Below are 10,039 nucleotides of genomic sequence, written 5' to 3'. Positions count from 1 at the left end.
TTTTATAAGCTTTATCATTAATTTATTTTTAATGTGTTGTGGGGATCGAACCACAGCAACCTGAGCCTGACTGCTTTGTTGAAGCAGCCACTTAAAGAACTGAGCTAAGGGGCAGGCCCCCGAATTTTTTTTACTTATGGTATTTAACAGCACTCAGAGTTTTGGATTTTGGATTTTTAGATTAGGGATATTTAACCTGTACTGTATTTTCATTTCTCTGAAAAGACCCAGGATTTGATTCTAAAAAAATAAGTCTTTACTTTAAAAAGAATTATTATTTTTTATTTTTGAATTTGTATTATTATTTTTAATGTATTTTAGTGTAGGGACACAGATTGGACTCATAGTGATTCTCTTGTTTTCAGCCTTCCAAGCGCTGGGGTTACAGGTTCGTGCCATCACGCCCAATCTCAGTGGCTCTCTCAGAGCATGCCAGGGGGTCGGGCTAGCATGCACGCTGGAGATGGAACCCCTGTTATTTTTTGTAGACAGGGTTTTCTTGCTAGGTACTTAAGGCTGGCCTTGCACTTGCTGTGATCCTTCTGCCTCAGGCTCCTGGGGTTTTTCTGTTTTTGGTTTTTGTTTTTTTTTTTGGCGGGGGTGGTTGTATTTTTGAGACATGGTCTCATTATGTAGTTCAAGCTGGTCTTGAAGATACTCTGCAGCCCAGGCTGGCCTCAAACTCACTGTGATCCTCCTGCCTCCTGGTTTTTTTCCTCAAAGTCGCCCTTGTACATCTTTGGACTTTCTCCAACTTTTGTTCTCTTCCTCTTGTAATTATGCTGGAAAGTAGTATACATTTTGTTTCCTTTTTAAAAATTCTCATTCATTAGTCCTCTCCAGATTTACCTCCACCCTACCCTACCACTGAAGTTGCATTCATTGTTTAAATAATGAGAATTCATTATTTTGAAAATGTTTTGAGTGATTATGAATATTTTATTGAATACCTATAAAAGGAGTGTTTCATTGAACAACTTTATGGTGGACAATTTTCAGGCATTAGAAATATCAGAGTGAACTGAACTAAAAATATATAGTTCTTCAGTGGATTAAAGCACCTGCAAGCAGGTGCAGGGGCCCTGGGGTTTGATTCCTGAGCCTGCCATGCTGGCCCCGCCCCCAGGGTGCACTGAGATGGGAATTGAGATGGCGTGGTGGCATGCACCTGTAATACCAGCTCTTTGGAAGCTGTAAACAGGCGGATCACTACAAGTCCAATCTGTTAGCAAGACCCCGAACACCCTGTAGACCCTTCCCTAAAATACAATTTATATCTCAGAGGTAGAGTGTTGCTAGCATATGTGAATTTCTGGGTTGGATCTCTAGCATCCTCGCTCCACAATAAAAGAAAGAAGAAAAAAACAAGAAGAAAATGGGCATCATCATTACCAGACAAGAACTTACAGGTCTTAGTTTGTATCCTAGTAAAAAGAGGACAGACAATAAACAAGAGAGCAAATAAGGGATACAGTTTCAAGTAGCAGTATTGCGAATGACTGGGAGAGGAGGCTACTTTAGGGAAGAAGTAGATAAGACTGACATTTGAGCCAGATTGCTAAGGATAAAGAGGAGCCAGTCATACAAAAGTCTGTGGAGAGAAAGTTCCTAATGGGGAAAGCAAGGGCATAGGCCTTGAAATGAAATGAGATGGGCATGCATCTTAGTCTATTTGCACACTGTTACAAAATATCGTGTACAGGTTAATTTGTAAACAACAAAACTTTGATTGCCAGTACTGGAGGTTAAGAAGTTCAAGGTCATCTGACCAGCAGATTCTGTGTCTGTTAAGGTTTTATATCCTGTATCACTGACACCTTCCAGTTGTTTCTCACTAGATAAATGGGGCAAGGGAATTCTCTTGGGTGTTTTTTATAAGAGCTATTCTCTTTTAAGAGCTGCACCTTTTTTGGGGGGAAGAGGGTGATGAGGACTGAACTCAAGGCTTGAAGCATTCTAGAGCACTGAGCTACATCCTCAGCCCTTGTACCTTTTAATATGATCACTTTGGACCTAGGGTGTTGGTATCTGAGTTGTGGAGCTGGGGGCACAAATATTAAGATCATAGCAGCACATTGGAGGAAAAAAAAGAAAACTAATATAATTAGTGGGTGAACAAAAAAGAGAGTATCATATCTGAGTGAAGGCAGGGACCAAATTATGCATGACCTTAAGAAGTTCCCATTTTATTCTGAATCCAGTGGGAAGCCACTATAGTGGTTTTTGTTTTGTTTTTTGTTTTTTTTTTTTTTCCGGAACTGGGAATTGAACTCAGGCCCTTGTGTTTGCCAGGGAAGCGCTTATTCCACTGAGCCATCTCCCCACCCAACTATAGTGTTTTTGAGAATTATCTTGTTTTAATTTTTTAAAAATTTAAAATTAGTACATGTGTGTGGTACACAATGATTATGTTCATCATGGGGTGTTGGTGTATGTATGAACACATTTAATTCTGCCTTCATTCCCTTTTCCTTTCTCTCTTTCTCCCTCCTTCATCTCTTGGGCCTGGACTTTCCTTTTGCAAAGATCTGTCTCCCTGTTTGCTTTTTAATATATCATTTCTCATGTAAGAAAAACCATGAGATATTTAAGTTTGTGTCAGATTTATTTCACTTAATATTATAATCTAAAGATGTGCCCATTTTCTTACTGATGACTCAGATTTGTTCTTCTATGGCAAAGTAGTACTTAGAATGATTGATTTGATTTTAGTGTGGAGTATGAATTGTGGGGGGAAAACAGAAGGAGCAGAAAGACGGGTAGGAAATTGTATCTATCTAGGTGGGAGATGATGGTGAATTGGACTAAGGAGGTGGTAATGAAAATGTAGGGTGAAAGTTTTTAGAATACATTTTGTTGGTGGAACCAACAGGGCTTGGTGACAAATGAGAGTGAGTGAGAAAGAAAACAAATATGGCTTCTTAGACCGTGGGCATATACACAGATGATGGCACAGTTTGACGGGAGGAAGGCTGAGAAGGTCTTGAAGGCAGGGCTGAGAGCAGGCTGCAGAATTTGAGAGGTCAGTTTTAGACTTGTTAATGTGGCCATTTCTGTTGCCATCCAGTTAAGAGCAATATAAGGTGCTAAATGCTCTCATAGGGCTCTACTGATAGTTTTAGGGAATGAAGAGTAGGTTCTAAGTCTCATCTGAAGAGGTAGAAGTCAGAAATACTTCTTTGTGGTCCTTTTGTGTGTGTCTCCTTACCATACATGTGTGTTGCTGATAGGATAGTAGTCATGTTGTGCTATAACTTCTCATTTGTTTTGGACTTCTATAAATTAGGGTTTGAAATTGTAGATTTTTGTTTGTTTTCCTTGTTTTTTTTTTATCCCTATGTGGTAATATCATTGGTTTAGTCTTATTCTGACTATTTATAAATTTGATTAGTGAATAAATGTATTATAATCTTATAGCATGAATTGAAGCAGTGATAGTTGGTATAGAAGAAATATACTAGAGACATTTTTTTGAAAACAAACATTAGGACTTGATAGTTCATTAGATGAGTTAGTGAGAGGAATTATTAATAGTAATGATAAGTCACATATGTGGTACTCATTAAGTACTTTACATAGGTTAACTCAATTCTTGTACAACTCTATGAGGTAGACACTATCATCTGTAGTTAATATACAGGCCACACCAAGAGAAACATGTCCAAGGTCACACAACTGGGTGACAGAACTAGGATTATGAACATAGGCAATCTAACATCAGAATACGTGCTCTTAACCATGATGCTCTGTTATTTCTCAATGGAAACTAGAAGTTTCACTTACATTCTCTGAGATCTATACAGAAACATGAAGTCCTATTCTAATGGATATTGATACTAGAAATCACAGGAATTTGGAAGATATTCTATATGGCCTCAGTGGAAACTGGCAGGCAATGAGTAGTAATTTCAAGTACTCTTATGCCCCAACCCTCAGTGATATTGCTTCCAAAGCTAAAAGGCAGAAGGTAGCAATTCCAACATGTTTATTTATGATTGTCAGATGGATTTCTAATAGTTAGACTAGCCTAGTAAGTAATTTTATGGAGTCTCCATTTTTACTTCTCAGCTTACCAAAGAGAAGAAGGAAAAGGTCAAATCTCCTTTGGTCCACTTCTTTATTATCAACCTCACTAAAACTGTATTGGCAGGTTGGTGGAGAGGGAGAGCTCCCAAATATTACTTGTTCTTAAGGTCCTTAAAACTCTTTTGGGGGTAGGGTACTAGGGATCACTCAGGACCTTGCACTTGGCAGCTATCTCCCTGGCCTCTCATAACTTTGTGAAAACGATATATCCAGAAAAAATACATAGCTACATAACTTGTTCTGTAATTAGTATATTGAAGTCTTAATGAAGAAATGATTGTTACACAATGTTAATAATAGAGAAACCCGTCTAGAAAATTTGGACTTTGGCTTGGGCCTTTAAAGTGTATAGTTAAGTTGAGAAAATTGCTTTTAAATGTATGTATTAAGAATATATAAAATAGTTTGTCTTGAGTTCTTGCAGGTTTCAAGTAGGAGATAAATTTGGAAAGTGAGAATTATGACCAACTCTGAATGTTGAGCAGATGTACATTTTAACTCAATAGACCCTTGAAATTTAAACTGAGGCATTAATCAAATAAGGATGGCAAGACAGTTTTTTTGTTTTTTTTTTTTAATGTGGAATCTCAGGTCTTCTGTAAATAAAAATCTATATTTAGTCAGCTTTCCCATTGCTGGGACACAGTATCCAATATACACAACATAAAGGAAGTGAGTTTTAGTTTGGCTCATGGTTCATGGATTCAGTCCACTGATAGCTAGTTGCAAGACAGAAATATGGCACAAGCACGTGGTGGAGCAGAGCTGCTCAATTCATGGTAGCCAGGAAGTAGCACAGGATGGCAGCGCCAGGGAAGAGGCAGCATGGGACCTTAATCCAATGAAGTTGATATATCAGGATTAATGATCACAATCCTCCCACTCTGAACTTCACACTCCAGGATATCTCTTTAAACTGTATTTAATTTCTTTTTTTTTTAAATTTTTATTTATTTATTTGTGTGTGTGTGTGTGTGTGTGTGTGTGGCCAGCTCAGCCCACCAGGGGGCGGGGCTGGCTGTCATGTGGTGCTGGGGGATTGAACCGCGGTCCCTGTGCTTTGCTAAGCTTGTATCTAAGTAGGTGCTTTAGACCACTGAGCCATCTCACCAGCCCTGTATTTAATTTCTAAATTAAGACAATAACAAATTTTTAATGGCATGTACTATGATATAGCTAGCCCATATACAACAAGAAATGCAGTAATTCCTTCTTCAGAGTTTCAATAGTTTCTTTTCTTTGTTTTTTTCAAATTCTAAGTTCAACTCCCTTCTGAGGCTCAAGGAAAACTGTTAATAAACTTCTGTAAAACTTAAAAAACGAAATTACATAGTTCCAAGTGTTGTGGTTTGTATCTAGATGTCCCCCAAAACCTTATTCACTTCTTTTCAGAAGTGGCTAGATCCAAGTGTGTGTGTGATGATAGGATTAAAGGTATGTGAAAATTATATTAGTCCACTGTTTGGATTGGCATAGTTTTGAGTGTGGATGTTGAAAAGGCCCATCCTGGGTGTGCGTGTTTCCCACCCTAAGGATGTGTAGCCTGGGTATAAGGGACAAAAAGAGGATCACTTGTAGCTTGTTGCTTGCTGCCATCTGCCTGCCATAAACTGTTTCTTCTCTACGATGGCCCTCTGTCACGCTACCCCTGTCTTGGAGCCAGAGAACTATGAACCAAAACCTCTACAAACTGTGAGCCAAATAACCTTTTTCTCCTTTAACTTTGGGTGTCTGCAGCTACAAACATCTTCAGCCATCTTATCTTTGACAAAGGGGCCAAACATGTTCCCTGGGAGAAAGATAGCCTCTTTAACAAATGAAGCTGGAAAAACTGGCTCTCTACAATTTGAACACTAAAACTAGACCCAGATGTATCACCACACACTAAACTAAAGTCAGAATGGATTAAATATCTAAACATTGAAACAGAAACACTAAATCTACTAGAAGAGAAAGTAGCTGGAAATCTTAAAGACATAGGGGTAGGCAGAGAATTCATGAAAAAAACCAAACTACATGGGAAATACTTCAAAGAATCAACAACTAGGATCTCTTCTTACTGAGAAGTTTCTGCATGTCAAAAGAAATCACCAACCCAAGTGAAAAGACAACCTCTAAATTGGGGAAAAAAATCTTAACCAACAGTCACTCAGACAAAGGACTTCTATCTAAAATAATAAAAAAACTAAAAAATATCAGGACCTCAAAATTCAAAGACCCAATTCAAAAATGGGCATCTGAGATGAATATACACTTCTCAGAGGAAGAAATACAAATGGAAAATAAATACATGAAAAAATATTACATAACACTGGTCATTCAAGAAATGCAAATTAAAACAACACTGAAATACCATCTCACTCCAGAAAGAATGGCTACCATAAAGAAATCAAGTAATAACAAATGCTGGAGAGAAAAAACCCTTTTCCGCTGTTGGTGGGAATGTAGACTGGTATAACCATTATGGAAAGCAGTGTGGAGACTCCTCAAAAATCTAGATTTGGAAATCCCATTCAACCAAGCTATTCCCCTTCTGGGTATTTTTTCAAAAGAATTGAAAATGTACCACAGTGATATATCGGGTATATATCATTGGGAATAACCCCAATGCCCATTACTTGAATGGACAAAAAGATGTGGTATTTTTATACAAGCTATAAAGAAAGATAAACTTGAGGCTTTTATAGGTAAATGGATACAGCTAGAGGCTATACTCATCTGCGAAATAAATTATGCCCACTTATGTGAACATTGTATTTTCTCCCTACCGTTGAAAGCCTGAAGGAGTAAATAAAAACCTGAAAGAGTAAATAAAATCTGAAAGGTACAATAGATCAAGTAAAATGGAAAGAAAGTAAACATAAGAAATAAACAGTGGAGTTGAGGAGAAAAGATAGGAGAAAAAAAGGAAGGGGGAAATCATCTAAGTATATATACAGGATAGCTGAGATGATTGTACTACTAATTTCTGTCAGTTTTTTGAAAGTAGGAGTTAATGTTTACATTTTCTACTTTAACTATATGCTAGTATCTGTAATCTGAGCAACTACATTGAGGACAGTAATGTGAAGTATAACAACCATGGTGGAATACCTTTCATCTTGTTCTTTTAAATGTCTGTTGTCTAATGTCACATCTCTTTTTATCATACTCTTTAAAATAAATTTAAAAAATAAAAAGGACAATAAAAAATTAAGGTTTATTGAAAGGAAGAGTTAATGTTTCATTAATGTTTGATTAATCTTGCATACCTATATCTGGCAATCTGAGCAAGAAATTTGATGATAATATGTTATATAATAACCATTTTAGTTTTCTATTCTTGTTTTGAAATTCTGTACCATTTGTATTGTTTTGTGTTTGTATCTTTGTTCTTGGTATTTGTTTTTGTTTTTTGTCCTCTTTAAAATAAAAAACAAACAAACCGGATGTCTGTTATTTTGTCTTAGAAATGAGAAAAGTAAGACACCAAGGTATAGATGGCATGGAGGTAAGCATTCCCATTTCAAAAGCAAGGAATGGTGGGGGATGGTAGCAAAGAAAGCAGAGACAAGACCAAAAACCAGCAGGAAAAACATTAAATTGTATAGCTGCATATGCAGCATCTGGGACACAAAGTGGTAAATGTGACCCCACCCCTATGGCCTTGCTTTTTTAAGACAAGATCTGATTGTGTAGACCAGGTTGGCTTTAAACTTGAAGTGAACTTCTTGCCTTAACCTCCTGAGTGCTGGGATTACAGATTGTGCAACAACACCCAGAAACTTCTATGGCTTTGTTGATTGCAGCCCACAAGGTGACTGTTCAGGACTAGCTCCATGACAGATTTAGCTTTTTTCAGCTGACGCTCCACATTGCTGTCATCTCTGACTTCCTGAGGTCACTACTGTACCACGACTCTCTGCCTGGCCTTTGCAATCTTTGTGAAAACCCTACTGTCACGACTCTTGCTTTCTGCCCATCTGTAAAACCAGGATCACATGGATGATGCCAGTGTCTGCTTTCCATAGGAAGAGTAGGTAGGCTTCCTTCAATCATGGACTCAGTGCCTCTTAAGTGCTGCCAGGATGGTGAGCAAGGTAAAATGAATCCGAAGGAACCAGTTCCCTAGGAGCCCTTGAGCATTCAAGCATGCAAGAGTCCCAGGTATTCTGTCAAAAGAAAGGGTGATGCTTTTGTACTGTTGGAGTCTTGGGTGTCTTGCTGATTCATGCTTTCAAGGCATCTTTTTTTCCCTCCTATAAAGTATTTTGTTTTGTTTTTTTGTTTTTAATGGCACTAATCTCTTTAGCAGCCAAACCTCCTTTGATCCCAACTTCACACGTGGTTCTTTCTTGGCCAGAATGTAAGTGTTCAAGTTTTTCTGCTCTGCCTTTTGTCTCCAATTCTTGTTATAAATCTGGCTAAGCAATCAGCAATCTCCGTGCCACAGCCTGAATGTTAAACTGTCTTGAAATTACCTCCTCCAGATTAATTAGTGCACTGTCTTTAACCTTAGACTCCCACCAAATCTCAGGATATAGGGAAAATGTGGACAGACTTTTTGCCAGAGAATAACACAAATCACATCTAGTCCAAATGCCAATGGATGACTTGTTTCCACCTGAAATCCCCTGAGGGTGGTCTTTACTGTTCATATTCTGTTAACATTCTGGGCTTCTATGCTCTGGCCAGAATCCCCCATCAGGAGCTGCTCATATCACTCAAATCCTTCTCTAGCCCATGTCTCCAAACTCTTCCCATAAACCAGTTCCAAAGGTTTCTAAACTACATGGCCAGGTTGGATCGCAGCAGTAACCTTATTCTTAGTACCAGTCTTCTGTATTAGTCAGCTTTCTGTCACTGAGACACAGTACCTGACAGGCACAACTTAAAGGAGAGTTTTAATTTGCCTCAGAGTTGAGAGGATGCAGTTCATGCCTGGCTGGCTTGATGGTAGAAATGTCTTGATAGAAGTGTTGGATGGAGAAACACTCTTCATGACATGGAAAGCAGAGCAGGGAACAGTGCCAGAGAGGAATGAGCAAGGGAGAACATATAGTACCCAAGGCCATTCTGCTACCACCCACCCAGGCATACCCCAGAGTCTGTTCTACTAATCTGCTAGGCATTTCTAAACATAATGAAGTTAACAAATGGAAAACTCTGAATGTTGAAAAGTTTTACATTTTAATTAAATGGACCCTTGAATTTCAAACTGAGGTATTAACCAAATGATTAACCTTTGAAATTCAAACAGGTATTAGCTAAATCAATGCTGTGATTGCAGGGCAGCTTCAAAATGCAGAATTTCAGGTCTAACATGAACAACAATCTACATTTAAACAAGAGTCCTTCATTTGCATTTATGCTGTTAATAGATTTTATGCAGTTGTTCTGCAAAAATACCTTATCCATTTACACTGCTACCAGTGAAATGTAAAGATAAGTTTTATATTCAACTCACTGGTCTTTGCCATGGTGATTGCTAAGATAGGGTACCTCAGTGTTGCTTTCATTGGTACTCCAGAGATTGAGATTGAATATTTCTTTAAATGTCCAAATGTCATTACCAGTTTCTGTTGGGGTGTTCCTTTTTTCTTATTTATAGGGATAATTGATATATTAGAGAGTTCAGCCTTTTATGATATGGGTAAAAAATCATAGCAGGTATATTGGTAATGGTTCCTATGTTGTTCAATATAGGCCTAGAGGTATATGGCTTAGAATAATGATAGGATAGAACATAACTTAGAAAAGCATGTTTAGTATCATAGTTTTATATTTGAAAACAAAGTTTTAAAAATAATTTTAAGAAGATAAAGCTTGAAATTTTCTTGCATTAGGACATAATTGATAGATATTGAAAATTATTATCTAAAATGTTACTGGGGCGTCAGGGAGATGGCTCAGTAGAATAAGTGCTTCCCTGGCAAGTGCAAGGGCCTGAGTTCGATCCCCGGTTCCGAAAAAA

General features: G+C 37.8%; 1 protein-coding gene across 8 annotated transcripts in view; it reads left to right on the top strand.

Moving 5' to 3' along the window:
• Tsga10 (testis specific 10) overlaps window positions 1-10,039 on the top strand; it is a 113,264-nt gene that overhangs the window by 3,187 nt on the left and 100,038 nt on the right. The window lies entirely within an intron of this gene.

The sequence above is a fragment of the Octodon degus genome, unplaced genomic scaffold, assembly GCF_000260255.1.
Source record: "Octodon degus isolate 3935 unplaced genomic scaffold, OctDeg1.0 scaffold00052, whole genome shotgun sequence".
In the NCBI taxonomy this organism is placed as follows: Eukaryota; Metazoa; Chordata; class Mammalia; order Rodentia; family Octodontidae; genus Octodon; species Octodon degus.
This window is presented reverse-complemented; position numbering and strand designations above follow the sequence as displayed.